Source organism: Caretta caretta, chromosome 28 (assembly GCF_965140235.1).
Source record: "Caretta caretta isolate rCarCar2 chromosome 28, rCarCar1.hap1, whole genome shotgun sequence".
Classification (NCBI taxonomy): Eukaryota; Metazoa; Chordata; order Testudines; family Cheloniidae; genus Caretta; species Caretta caretta.
This window is the reverse complement of record NC_134233.1, coordinates 21,696-36,837: the sequence shown is the minus strand read 5'-3', so window position 1 is coordinate 36,837 and position 15,142 is coordinate 21,696. Positions and strand designations below refer to the sequence as shown.

Here is a 15,142-nt window from a genome sequence, read left to right as displayed (position 1 = left end):
CAATAATGATCTACGGTTACTCAGTAACATTTTATGTATAATACAAAATATGGTGTGTTTTGTTAGTCTTCTTCAGAAACAGGAAGTAGTTTAATTCCCTGCTGTAGCAGTCTGCTTTGCAGATGGTGTGATTTTAATTTTCCCCAATATAATTCTTCCTGTGACAAGATATGTTCAATGTCTTCTCGGTCACATTCCCTCAGTGAAAAAATGTCTCATGCAGGCTTGGGAACCCCAGGGATATGTTGTCAATAGCATTCCACCTGGAAAGATGGGGGTGAGTCAGGAATACTGTCCCCTCCAAAAACAAGGGGTGCGTCATCAATAGTACTTCTCCTGGAAACAAGAAGTGTGACACAAAGTCTGTCTCCTCTAGGAACAAGGGGTGTGTCACGAATACTGTGCCCTCCAGAAAGAAGATGTGTGTGACAAATACTCTCCCTTCCAGAAACAAAGGGTGTGTTACCAATAGTACTCCTCCTGGAAATGAGGTGTGATATGCATGCTGTCCTCTGTGGAACCAAGAGGTGTGACGTGAATACTGTCCCCCTCTCCCATTAAACAAGGGGTGTGTCATGTATACTGATCCTGCAGAAACCAGAAGTGTGACACACAGACTGTCCCCACTGGGACCTTGAGGTGTGTGCTGAACACAGTCCCCTCTGGGAACAAGAGATGTGTCTAGAATTGGAATTCATTTGCAAATTGGATACAATTAACTTGGGCTTGAATAGAGACTGGGAGTGGCTTAGTCATTATGCAAGGTAGCCTATTTCCCCTTGTTTTTTCCTCCCCCCCCCCGACGTTCTTGTTAAATCCTGGATTTGTGCTGGAAATGGCCCACCTTGATTATCATACACAATGTAAGGAGAGTGGTCACTTTGGATAAGCTATTACCAGCAGGAGAGTGAGTTTGTGTGTGTGTGTGGGGGGGGGGGTGTGTGTGTGAGAAAACCTAGATTTGTGTTGGAAATGGCCCAACTTGATTATCATACACATTGTAAGGAGAGTGATCACTTTAGATAAGCTATTACCAGCAGGAGAGTGGGGTGGGAGGAGGTATTTTTTCATGCTTTGTGTGTATATAATAAGATCTTCTAAACTTTCCACAGTATGCATCCGATGAAGTGAGCTGTAGCTCACGTAAGCTTATGCTCAAGTAAATTGGTTAGTCTCTAAGGTGCCACAAGTACTCCTTTTCTTTTTGCGAATACAGACTAACATGGCTGTTACTCTGAAACGTGTCTAGAATAGTGTCCCTTCCCGAAAGAAGGGGTGTATCATTAATAATGACAGGTTTCAGAGTAGCAGCTGTGTAAGTCTGTATCTGTAAAAAGAAAGGGAGTACTTGTGGCACCTTAGAGACTAACAAATGTATTGGAGCATAAGCTTTTGTGAGCTACAGCTCACTTCATTGGCCGCAGCTCACGAAAGCTTATGCTCTAATACATTTGTTAGTCTCTAAGGTGCCACAAGTCCTCCTTTTCTTTTTATCATTAACAGTATTACTCATGGAAACTACAGGTGTGATTAATAGTACAGCTCTTGAGAACAAGAGGTGTGTCCTGAATAGTGTCCCCCCTGAAACAAGAGGGGTGTCATCAATAGTACTCCTGGGAACAAGAGGTGTGTCACAATTACTGTCCCCAGTGGGACCGAGAGGTGTGTTCTGAATACTGTCTCCTCTGGGAACAAGGGGTGTGTCCCGAATATTGTGCCCCCCTGAAACAAGAAGTGTGTCATCAATAGTGCTCACTCTGGGAACAAGAGGTGGGTCCTGAATACAGTCCTCTCTGGAAAGGAGAGGTGTGTAACAAATACTGTCCTCTCACAGAAAGAAGGGGTGTTTTATCAATAATACTTCTCGTAAAAACAAGTGGTGTGTCACGAATACTGTCCCCACCGGGACCAAGAAGTATGTTCCGAAGACTGTTCCCTCTAGAGAGGTGTGTTCTGAATACAGTCTCCTCTGGGAATAAGGGGTTTATCCTGAATAGTGTCCCCTCCAGAAAGAAGGGGTGAGTTTCAAATAGTGTCCCCTGTAGAAAGAAGGGGTAAGTCATTAATAGTTCTCCTGAGAACGAGAGCTATGTCCAGCATACTGTCCTTTCTAGCAGCAAGAGATGTGTTATGAGTACAGTGTCCTCCAGAAATAAGAAGTGTGCCATGAATACTGTCTCCTCTGGAAACAAGAGGTGTGTCATCAATAGTGTTGGGGACACTGGGGCATGGCCACTAGGTAAGTCGAGCGGATGGAAGACCACGAGTGTCAATGAAGCCCCCTCGCATTAGGCCCCGGTGTTCTTGGCCCCCCCTCCTGCCTGGAGGCAATCGCAGCAGCTCTGCGTAATAGGCCCAAGTGTCCTTGGCCCCCCCGCCTGGAGGCACACACAGCAGTTATGCTGAGGATCTGCAACAATATGCTGTGAAGTTAGACTGGCTGAAACTAAGCAAGGCCACACAGGGCAAATATGGAAAAACAATGCTAAATAAAGCAGCTTTATGTATAGTTTAACAAATAATACAAAGAATTAGGGAACTAGCTGGGAACTGAATTGGCTGGCTATATAAATACTTGGGGCAGCTTGCTATTAAATAAGTATGCTAAAAAAAAGGATGTATAAAAGCCTGTGTAACTTCCTGCTCTGTGTACAGGATTTGAGATTCAAATCTCCCTGTGCCTTTTTGAAGCTTTAAATAAACTTTTCTGCTTCTCCACCCCGTTGTAATTATTGGGTGTAGCACACCGGGTAACGAACCAACTCAAGCTGTTGTTCAGCCTCTCGGCACTGGGTGCCGGCAACAGCTTTTGGCGTCCCTGGGTGGGCGACGAGGCTGCAATTTAGCCTTGCCCGGACCCTTCCTGGAGGTCGAGGATTGCGGCGAGAACCGACGCCCAGCGCGCACCGGTGAGTTCATCGGGGCCTCGAAGGAGACGCAATTTGATCGACCCCAGAGGGCACAACGGTGCAACGCACTCATATAGTGGAGAAGCAGTTGTCTACGGCGGTGAAGAACCGGTCCCTTAGACATGGGGGAGGAGCAGCTGCAGGCCACGGTGAAGAACCGGTCCCTTGGATAAGGTAGGAACCTTTTAAAATCCGGATTGTATGCTCTGTTGGAACCTGGGGACGCCCAGAGTTACCCTGTAGGTATGGGACAGGGACAGAGCTCAGGGGTTAGGGCACGGTGTATGCCCCTAGAGTGCATTCTAGCAAACTAGAAGGTATTTGGTGCGAATCCAATGACTAAGAGCCAATTAAAACAATTCTGTACAGTTGACTGGCCTCAATATCAACTAGAGGACCAGGAGTGGTGGCCACCAGGAGGGTCAATTAATTACAACACGATCCTCCAATTAGTTTTGTTTTGTCAGTGAATGGGTAAATGGAATGAATATTTGTATGCACAAGCGTTTATGGCTTTAAGGAATAGAACAGAGCTGTAATTCTGCAAAGTTGTAATTTGACTCCGACTGGTTCGGTAGTAGCTAATGTTAGTCCCCAGACCCCCACCCCCACTGTAATGGCAGAGCCGGTGTCCCCTTCGGCCCCCACACCCCCACCGTATAAGGGTAGGATGCCTCGGGGTTACAGAGATTGCCCCCTCGATGGTACTCTATCCTTTGCTTACCGAGACTGTTGTGGCTTGCCCAGGGGCAGACAGACGTCAGGCTACCACTATGCAAGTTTACACCCATGTGCCATTCAATCCAATAGACTTAGCAGCTTTTAAAACACAGGCTGGGGAATTCTCAACGAACGCAAGCAGGTTTATTTCAGTCTTCAGTAGTCTCAAGCCGATTGAGACGACTGTAATATCCTCCTGAGAACCCTGTTGTCTGAGGTGGAGAGGGATCAGGTTATAGCTAAGGCAAGGGGAGCGTCAGCGTTCAAGCAAAAAAAAAAAGGAAGAAAGGAATCTATCTGTCAAGTTCCTCTCCAAATAATTGTAAGCGGCTCAGGGCATTTCCGGGTATGGCAGGCTTTTGCAGGATATGGATCCCAGAGTTTGGACTGTGGGCTAAACCCCTGTACGACTGTGTAAAAGGAGCGGATCATGACCCCTTCTATTGGACCCCAGAGGCTGATAGGGCATTTAAAATCCTGAAAAGAAAATTGATGGACGCCCCAGCTCTGGACCTGCCAGATCTCTCTAAGACGTTTCAGTTGTATGTACATGAACGAAGGGGGGTGGCCCTAGGAGTGCTCACACAGCTGTTAGGAGCATGGAGACGTCCCGTGGCTTATTTTTCTAAGCAATTGGATCAGGTTGCAAAGGGTTGGCCGGCATGTTTACGGGCGGTCGCAGCTACTGCCCTATTGCTTGAGGAAGCCGAGAAGCTAACATTGGAAGGGGTTATGCAAATCTATACTCCCCATATGGTCCAAGCCTTATTGGATGCAAAGGGAGGGCTTTGGGTCACCCAGGCTCGGATTGCTCGGTACCAGGCTAAGCTGTTAGAGAACTCTGAAGTCACCTTACAGCCTTGCCCCTCCCTTAACCCAGCCACCCTCTTGCCAGAAACAGAGGAACAGAAACATGACTGTTTAGAGATCATAGATGTCCAGTACTCCAGCCGTCCGGATTTAAAGGATGTACCCCTCCCAAATGCAGATTATGAGTGGTACACTGATGGTAGCAGTACTGTAATAGATGGGCAAAGGAGGGCGGGTTACGCTGTTGTGACCCTCCATGACACTGTGGAAGCTGAAGGTTTGCCTGCTGGGACCTCTGCCCAGCTTGCCGAACTGATAGCCCTGACCCGTACACTTGAACTGTCAAAAGGAAAGCGGGTCAACATTTTTACTAATTCAAAGTATGCTTTTGGTGTGCTGCATGCTCATGCTGGCCTATGGAAGCAAAGGGGAATGCTGACAGCCCAAGGCTCCCCAGTCAAGTACGGGCCCCAAATCCTCCGGCTCCTAGAAGCTGTACAACTCCCCTCGGAAGTGGCGGTGGTACATTGTAAAGCCCATCAAAGGAAGAATCAAGATGTGGCCAAAGGTAACGCCCGGGCAGATAGAGAGGCAAAGCATGCTGCCACCCTGCCATCCCCTCAGACTGAGAACGCCCATATGCATGCCCTTATCCCATCAGTAGGGGAGCTTCCAACCCCTCAGTACTCTGGGGAGGAGAGACAGCTAACTGACAAACTCAATCTCCGGGAAAAGGAGAGATGGCTCCATTCCCCAGAAGGGAAGGTCCTCTTACCAAAGGGCCTAATCCGGCCAGTGCTGCAGAAACTACATCAAACCACTCATGCTGGCAGGGAAGCACTTATCCAACTAATGGGAAAATATTTTATCACTTCCGGACTCCGACCCCTGGCTGCCCAGGTACAAGCGGACTGCTTAGTCTGCCAAAAGAATAACCCCCGACCGGGACATCCTGTGCCATCAGCTGCCCTAGAACCCACTCCGGGCCCCGGACAAGTGTGGCAAATAGACTTTACTGAGTTTCCCCGGACCCAAGGGTTCAAATATCTCCTAGTTATAGTGGATCGGTTCAGCGGATGGCCAGAAGCCTTCCCATGCTGTAATTGCACTGCCAAAACAGTGGCCCTCAAGTTTGTTAAGAAGATCATTCCTCGCTTTGGACTCCCCCTGTGGATGAAATTTGACAACGGGACACACTTCACATCAGAAATCATTCAAAGCATCTCACACGCCTTACAGATCCCCTGGAAACTCCATACGCCCTGGAAACCGCAAGCCAGTGGGGTAGTGGAGCGTACCAATCAGACCCTTAAACGGCATCTCTCAGAAGTGTGCCAAGAAGCCTCACTGCGATGGCCTGATGCTTTGCCCCTCGTCCTTCTCCGTATCCCCGTTCTCCCAAAGGGTAGATTAGGGCTCAGTCCCTTTAAAATTATGTTTGGAAGGGCATGGCCTATGAATGGCACCCCGGTTCTGTCAGGGGAATGGGAGTTGGGTAATGTTTTTTTGTCACAGTATATGTGTTCCCTGTCTGCTGTTCTCTTGTCTCTTCACAGGTATACCAAGGATTCCCAGCCTCTCCCCTTGGACTCTCCCATTCACTCCTTACAGCCCGGTGACCCTGTGCTTGTTCGCACCTGGAAAAACGAGCCTCTCCAGGAAAAGTGGAAAGGACCCTATACCGTCCTGCTGATCTCCCATACAGTGGCAAAAATCGAGGGACACAAGAACTGGATCCATCACTCTCGTCTGAAGGCAGTACCCGCCCCTCGTCAGCAGAACAGTGGACCGTCCAACCTGCTGACTCCTCATCTAGTGACGATCTCGGGCTAAAGCTACTGTTTAAAAAACACAAATAGCAGGCACCTTAATGCTAAAATGGGCCCACCCAGGTACTGGAGACCCTGGGTTGGGAAGACTCTGGTAATAATTAATTGGGTAACATTGTTATTCTCTGTATTGGGATTTCCAAAGTGTGCATATCGGGAGCATAACTCCTTTGTTTCGCTTGCGCACCATGTTGCTAATTTAACAAACCAGACTGATTGCTGGGTATGTACTCCAACTCCACTGTCCCCCAAAAACAGGAATGCCCCTTGACATGGTGCCCTTGACCCTAGCAGAATTAGCCACCACCAAAAAGCAGAAAAGAACGGACTCGCCGTTCTGGAATAAGACCTCTTTACAGCAAGCCACCTATCAGGACCAGAAGTATTCAGTTGCAGTACTCGCTAAGGAAGTGTTATGTTTTACCTAAAACCAATCTAATCACTATGAGCGTCCTGTGGGAAAAAGCTCCTGTGTTATTACACAGTGGGCTGATGGGTATTAAATAAAAACCAAAAGGGGAGGCCAACAGTGTGGGTGTAATGGTTCCTCCCCTTTTAAAGAAACTCTTACAATACTCTTACCACAGAAAAAAAGGTTTGGAAATATAACTTGCAGTCCAGTTAATATCTCCAATGTAGCAAGCCAATGGTGGGTTTGTAATGGTCCCTATGGCAAGTATAATTTAAACGGCACAATTAAAAACGCCCCCACTTGTCCCCAATCAAAAAAAATAAGATGCCCCCTTAGGGGCATATGAATTGTTTAAAAAAGCAGCCAAAGCAGCCTTAAATATCCCAGAAATCCCCTTAAAAAACAGTCCTTACTGGGCCCTACAGGGTCACTATTTTATATGTGGCCAAAAGGCTTACAAGGTGCTGCCAGCCAACTGGACAGGTAGCTGTTATATAGCTCATGGAGTTCCTCATCTGTCAATAACTGCCACACTGCCCAAAAAAAAAAATTAAAAATGCCCAAGACACCTCTGTTAAGTCACAAAAAAAAACCCTGCGGCAACTGACTACGGCATTGAAGGGCAATATAAAAAATCCCCTCACAACCAAGAAGCTTGTAGGGTGCTCTGTACTGGGAATAGCGCCACTGTTTACCGGGCCAGCCATGGCATGCATAGGCCGCTATAGTATAAGGCTGCAAATGGTACTTAAAAAGGTGGCCTTAAAGTTAAAAAACTCGGTTAGTAATTTAGGGTCAGCAATAAAAACATTAAATAAAAAGGTACAGCAGCTCAAAACGTTTTCCCTCCAAAACAGGCTGGCTTTGGACTATCTCTTGGCATCCCAAAAAGGGGTTTGTGCCCTCCTCGGGCCCCAATATTATGTATATGTAAATAATAGCGGTTATACAATCTATAAAAAGGTGGTACAGGCTGAGGCCCATGCCCGAGCCGGAGCACAGGTTGCCTATACTGCCCCAGAGAACAATTGGTTGCAAACCTTGTTTTCAGGCTGGGGTTTGTCGTCTTGGCTTGGTGGTTTATTTAGCCTGCTATTGAAACTTCTCTTTCCTGTATTGCTTGTATTACCGGTATTATGCTGTGCAGTATTATGTGTTAAGGCCCTTTTGCAAAAGTTAATAAGTCGTTCTCTTCAGGGCTATCACAAAATGCTTATGCGAAGTCCTATTGTAAAAAAATAAGTAGCCCAAGTAAAAAAACTCAGAGCCAAGGTTGTTGAGTGTTCTCAAAGGGGGGAGTTGTTGAGGACACTGGGGCATGGCCACTAGGTAACTCGAGGGGATGGAAGACCATGAGTGTCGATGAAGCCCCCTCGCACTAGGCCCCGGTGTCCTTGGCCCCCCCCCCCCTTGCGTGGAGGCACTCGCAGCAGCTCTGCGTACTAGGCCCAAGTGTCCTTGGCCCCCCCGCCTGGAGGCGCACACAGCAGTTATGCTGAGGATCTGCAACAATATGCCATGAAGTCAGATTGCCTGAAACTAAGCAAGGCCACACAGGGCAAATATGGAAAAACAATGCTAAATAAAGCAGCTTTATGTATAGTTTAACAAATAATACAAAGAATCAGGGAACTACCTGGGAACTGAATTGGCTGGCTATATAAATACTTGGGGCAGCTTGCTATTAAATAAGTATGCTAAAAAAAAGGATGTATAAAAGCCTGTGTAACTTCCTGCTCTGTGTACAGGATTTGAGATTCAAATCTCCCTGTACGTTTTTGAAGCTTCAAATAAACTTTTCTGCTTCTCCACCCCATTGTAATTATTGGGTGTAGCACACCGGGTAACAAGCCAACTTCAGCTGTTGTTTAGCCTCTTGGCACTGGGTGCCGGCAACAATAGTACTCCTGGGAACAAGGGGTGTGTCATCATTGGTGATACTCCTGGAAATAAGGGGTGTGTCATCATTACTACTCCTAGTGGGAACAAGAGGTGTGTCCTCAATACCGTCCCCTCTGGAAACAAGAGTTGTGTCATCAATAGTACTCCCCCGGGAACAAGAGGTGTGTCCTGAACACCGTTCCTTCTGGGAAGGAGAGATATATTATGAGTACAACGTTCCCTGGAAACAAGGAGTGTGTCTTGAATACTATGTTCTCTGGAAGTAAGAGGTGTCTCCTAAATACTGCCCCATCCAGAAACAAGGAGTGTGTCATGAATAGTAGTCCTGCTGGAAACAAGGATGTGTACTGAATACTGCCCCCCCCCGAAACAAGAGGTGTGTCATCAATAGCACTCCTCCTGGGAACAAGGAGTGTGTCCTGAATACTGTCCCCTCCAGAAACAAGAGGTGTGTCATCAATAGCACTCCTCCTGGGAACATGAGGTGTGCCCTGAATACTGTCCTGTCGAGAAACACAAGTACTTGTAGAAAGTAATGTTAAAAATAATGGGTCATGGTTCCCTGGTGCCCTCTGTTTCAGTGCCCCTGCTCTTGCCCCCTACCCACACTTGGAGCAACCCTTGGCCAAGCTGGTCCTGGGAACCTCTTGTCTGCTCTGCAGAGGCTGATGCTGCGGTGTCACAATCCCCCTGTCTTTGTATCTGGTCTCTGCTGAGCTTGGGTAGGGGGGTGAGGAGTTTGTGCTGTTGCCTCTGGGTCCTGAGTGGGAGATGCTGAGTGCTGCTGCTGGACTGAACAAGCCTTTTGATGAGCGAGGTCTCCGCTTAAAGTAAGAGTGTGCCGTCTCTCACTCTCCAAATACACACAGCCTCTCTCTCACATACACACTTGTACTGTTGTTATTACTGCCTTTGAAAGAATAAAATTGCAGAGACTATATGTGCATGGTGCATTTCGAAGTTTAAGGGTTACAGTGCTGGTTGTTTATTTTTTCCTGCGGTCTGTGCATTTCATAATTTTACTACTCAAATAATTAAATCTAAGGTAGAAATGAGTTCTAAAATGCCTAACCTGTCCTGGCTGGTAATTGTAATTGCTTAATTGTCATTAATTATTTAAAATAACAATGATAAAGCACAATATGATAAAAGTAAGACAATCAAATAATAGTATCCTGCTAGAACATAAATTCTGCATCTACTCACAACTGTAGACCATGCAGCTGAAGGTCGCTTATTTTCAAATCATATTTTTAGTGATATCTGTAAAATAACTTAATATTTGTATGAAAATAAATGTGGTTACATGTACAATACTAATAACCATGATGGACTCAAATGTTAGTAAAAAGAAAAGGAGTACCTGTGGCACCTTAGAGACTAACAAATTTATTTGAGCATAAGCTGTAGCTCACGAAAGCTTATGCTCAAATAAATTTGTTAGTCTCTAAGGTGCCACAAGTCCTCCTGTTCTTTTTGCGAATACAGACTAACAAGGCTGCTACTCGGAAATCTGTCAAACGTTAGTGAGTCATGTACATGATTTTGATCGATCGGTAAACATAAATGCAAAAATATTTAGAGAAACGAATTTCCTTTCTTAATAAAAGAGAAAACACCACATCAATCATGTATGTTTATTTTAGTGAATGGTTTTTCACTGCACTAAAAAGCATTTACTTAATTTTGAGTAGATAATGGTAGTAACACAGACTGTGTGTTAAATAAACTCTGCTTAAAATCTGCTTATTTGCTCACTTTGTATATATCTGTACTAAAGATAATGTACAAAATAGCAAATGTGTGTTTCTGATATCTGTGTTAAAGCTCCAAAACTGACACCGTCAGGCTTGAGAGTGGGACTGTATTGTCTCCTGATTGTTCTAAACGTACACAGATACAAACTCCAACTAAAGCCACATTTTCAGTTTATATTTTTTCCTTTATATATATATATACACACACACACATATATATGAAATAGGATTTAGCTGACAGGAGTTCTATATCTAAGTTATCATGTGCAAGAAACCTGGAGTTTTCAGGTGCTCAAATAGCCCCTGGAATCATGATTAAAATTGCCTTACCCCCCAAAATATGAAACGTTGCCTCTGGTGAGCTGGGAGCGGCCAGAGGGCTGTGGGCTCTGGCAAGATGCAGCCCCCCGTGTGACAGCACAAAGTCCACCTTGAGCCGCATGCTGAGTGCCAGGCACCACAAGCTGCAGCAGCAACGGCGGCATCAGGGTGGCATTATGCTACGCGACCCTTACGTCTGCGATTCTGCTGGGGGTGGTGGCATCGCCTTAAGAGCCGGGTGCCTACCTGGCAGCCAGTGCTCTCTAGCTGCCCATACAGTGCTTAATTTGTGCCGGGCCTGAGCTCTGTGACCTTTGTCTACGTAAATTAAGCACTTGGAGGAGGCAGTGGGGTGTGCAGGGGATGGGGGGGAGGTAGCTCAGGGGAAAGTACAAGTTTGCACAGGTTGCCATTTTCCCTAAAGTCAGTCATGGGGATGGTGCAGTTTCTCTGGCTTGTGGCAGCTCCCCGGGCAGCATGTCAGGGAGTGACACTGCCCTCCATTTTGAGCTTGAGGCCGCGGTATGCCCTCAAGCATCAGCTAAGTAATCTTTCCATTACTCCCTAAATACCCTCTCACAGTACAAACGCACCCCTCCAGCACTGTTGAGGTACCTCTTTCAGCAGCCCCCAACTGGACCTACTGTGGAGTCCCCTCTTCCCTCTAGGTAGCGTTTTCTTTTTAGGAAGCTGAAACATGGTAATTATAGTGTTACCTGGTGATAGAGTTTAAGTCTTCTGCAAATTTGTATTGTAAGAAGGAAGGCTGATTAATACATCAAGATGAACAGTGCTTGCCACTGCTAAGCTAGGAATGAACTAAAGGGTTTCTGTGTCGCCTGAGTCTGTATTTATAACTGCCTTTGGCTTCTAAAGCATGCTGGGAAACGGAGGGGTGGAGCTTAGGCAGTATATAAGCTGGGGTCTTGTCACAGTAAGTCATTCGGCTTTGTGTTGGTTCAAAGAGATGTGCATAGGTATTCGTAGGGGTGTTTATAGTCATGGTGAGCATTAATATGAGGTAATGATGACATGTATTTGCATTAGTGTACTATTTTTCTGTGCTTATTTTTGTGTAATGTGGTTTTCTTTCATTTCAGGTTATTCATAGTGTGTTTGATTCACATGTTATCATTTGTATTTTCATTAGGGGGAAGACATCGAGGGTTGTTTCCGACAGAGCTTCTGTTAAACACACATCTGGTATTGGTAGCGTGTCCATGGTGTTGGACTATTGTAGAAGCATAGAAGTTTTCTGTCTGGGTTAGGAGGGGAGTGGTGTGAGGAGACTGTAATATTTAGTAAGAGTTTCTTCTCTTAACCTCAACTGCATTCTCCTCCTGTATTTTCTCCTACTCACTTGTCTGGAATCCTGTGAGTAGAGTTTATAAACCATGTTTGCAGTCAAGCTTTCTTTGTATTCGCAGCTGCATCAAGATCCGGTACCGAGTCGCATTGTGACGTGAAGGGTTGTGAATATTTTTCTCTTTGTCCGTCACACAAGTGCTGTATTTTGTAAGCAATTTCAACATACGGCAGCGAAGGCCTGTCTACCGAGGCGAAGGAGATCTCAAGAGGTAGAGCACCTGTCCAATTTCCAAAGATAAGTATATGCCAAAGCGTTTGATGGTCAGAAGCGTTTCTGATGTTGAGGCTCTTTCTTTACTTATGGGAGTCCTCTAAACTCTGCTCATTCTTACAGGGCCTGTGAGGGGTGGACGGGAGTTCATTGTATGGAGGGAGCAGTGTGTTTCCCCTGAGCGTGCTGGCAGAGTGACCTGTCTGTAACTAGAGATGCTCCGTTCTCAGTTCTTCTCTCTTACGCAGCACTGGGTTGGCATGACAGGTCACCACTTCCAACTTGTGTTCTCCTCTACGTGGTGGTGGTTTTCTGAGGAGGATGTGAGCATCCTAGTTAGCGATGGGCTCCCGTTTTGGTGGGACACGGGGAGGGCCACCGATATGTGGATGAGCGTGTTTGGGGTGGGTGGGTGCTTCTCTCGGGGGGGGGGTAATGTTTAGTAGGTGTTCCTTCTCTTTAGGAAGCAGTATGTAGGTGAGGTCATCTTTTGTATCGTGTATCTGGGAGCTTTGCGAGTAGGTTTTCGGTCAAGCTTTGTTTGTATTTGCAGATGCTTCCACATCCAGTACCGTGTCACGTCATTCCGTGGAGTGTCATGACTACTTCTCTGTGACTGTCATGTTAGCATATGGGAGCGAAGGTCCGTGTACAAAGGACAAGAAGATCTTGAGAGCAGGAGCGGCTGTCAAAGTTAAGTCTCTGCCGAAGGGTTCGGTAGCCAGAAGTATTTGAGCCATTGAGGCTCCTCATTTAGGGGCGGGAGTCCTCTAAATCTCCCCATTCTGAATGGGCGCGTGAGGGGTGGGCAGGAGATCGTTGTACGGAGGGAGCGTGCGTTTCCCCCGAGGGAAGGTCGATCTCTGGCAGAGTGACCTGTCCGTAACTAGAGATGCTCCGTTCTCAGTTCTTCTTCTCTCGTACGCAGCACTGGGTTGGCATGACAGGTCACCGCTTCCACCTTGCGTTTTCCTCTACGTGGTGGTGGTTTTCCGAGGAGGATGTGAGCATCCTAGTTAGCGATGGGCCCCCGTTTTGGTGGGACACGGGGAGGGCCACCGATATGTGGATGAGCGTGTTTGGGGTGGGTGGGTGCTTCTCTCGGGGGGGGGGTAATGTTTAGTAGGTGTTCCTTCTCTTTAGGAAGCAGTATGTAGGTGAGGTCATCTTTTGTATCGTGTATCTGGGAGCTTTGCGAGTAGGTTTTCGGTCAAGCTTTGTTTGTATTTGCAGATGCTTCCACATCCAGTACCGTGTCACGTCATTCCGTGGAGTGTCATGACTACTTCTCTGTGACTGTCATGTTAGCATATGGGAGCGAAGGTCCGTGTACAAAGGACAAGAAGATCTTGAGAGCAGGAGCGGCTGTCAAAGTTAAGTCTCTGCCGAAGGGTTCGGTAGCCAGAAGTATTTGAGCCATTGAGGCTCCTCATTTAGGGGCGGGAGTCCTCTAAACTCTCCCCATTCTGAATGGGCACGTGAGGGGTGGGCGGGAGCTCGTTGCACGGAGGGAGCGTGCGTTTCCCCTGAGGGAAGGTCGATCTCTGGCAGAGTGACCTGTCTGTAACTAGAGATGCTCCGTTCTCAGTTCTTCTCTCTTACGCAGCACTGGGTTGGCATGACAGGTCACCACTTCCAACTTGTGTTCTCCTCTACGTGGTGGTGGTTTTCCGAGGAGGATGTGAGCATCCTAGTTAGCGATGGGCCCCTGTGGTGTAGGGAAAGGGGGAGAGCCACCACTATGTAGAAGCGTAGCCATTTTCCATGTGGATGAGAGTGTTCTATGTGGGGGGTGTAATGTGGAGTAGCTGTTCCCTCTCAAGGAATCGGTATGTAGGTGAGGTCATCTTTCATATTGTGGTGTCGGGAGCTTTGTGAGTAGAGTTTATAACTGAGGTTTGCAGTCAAGCTTTGTTTTTACTTTCAAATGCGTCCAGATCCAGTACCGAGTAGTCTCATTCCGTGGAGGGTCGTGATTACTTCTCTTTGACCGTCACGACATCGCTGTACGGTTGTCAACGTACGGGAGCAAAGGCCCACGTACAAAGGACAAGAAGATCTTGAGAGCGGCAGCGGCTGTCCAAGTTAAGTCTCTGCCGAAGGGTTCGGTAGCTAGAAGTATTTGAGCCATTGAGGCTCCTCGTTTAGGGGCGGGAGTCCTCTAAACTCTCCCCATTCTGAATGGGCACGTGAGGGGTGGGCGGGAGCTCGTTGCACGGAGAGAGCGTGCGTTTCCTCCGAGGGAAGGTCGATCGCTGGCAGAGTGACCTGTCCGTAACTAGAGATGCTCCGTTCTCAGTTCTTCTTCTCTCGTACGCAGCACTGGGTTGGCATGACAGGTCACCGCTTCCACCTTGCGTTTTCCTCTACGTGGTGGTGGTTTTCCGAGGAGGATGTGAGCATCCTAGTTAGCGATGGGCCCCCGTTTTGGTGGGACACGGGGAGGGCCACCGATATGTGGATGAGCGTGTTTGGGGTGGGTGGGTGCTTCTCTCGGGGGGGGGGTAATGTTTAGTAGGTGTTCCTTCTCTTTAGGAAGCAGTATGTAGGTGAGGTCATCTTTTGTATCGTGTATCTGGGAGCTTTGCGAGTAGGTTTTCGGTCAAGCTTTGTTTGTATTTGCAGATGCTTCCACATCCAGTACCGTGTCACGTCATTCCGTGGAGTGTCATGACTACTTCTCTGTGACTGTCATGTTAGCATATGGGAGCGAAGGTCCGTGTACAAAGGACAAGAAGATCTTGAGAGCAGGAGCGGCTGTCAAAGTTAAGTCTCTGCCGAAGGGTTCGGTAGCCAGAAGTATTTGAGCCATTGAGGCTCCTCATTTAGGGGCGGGAGTCCTCTAAACTCTCCCCATTCTGAATGGGCACGTGAGGGGTGGGCGGGAGCTCGTTGCACGGAGG

General features: G+C 47.3%; 1 long non-coding RNA gene across 1 annotated transcript; it reads left to right on the top strand.

Moving 5' to 3' along the window:
• The first annotated feature begins 380 nt into the window (after positions 1-380).
• LOC125625441 (uncharacterized) lies at positions 381-8,491 on the top strand. Its single transcript, XR_012666245.1, has 3 exons — positions 381-534; positions 1,504-3,083; positions 5,996-8,491. It is a non-coding gene; the product is annotated as an uncharacterized LOC125625441 (long non-coding RNA).
• The last annotated feature ends 6,651 nt before the right edge of the window (positions 8,492-15,142 follow it).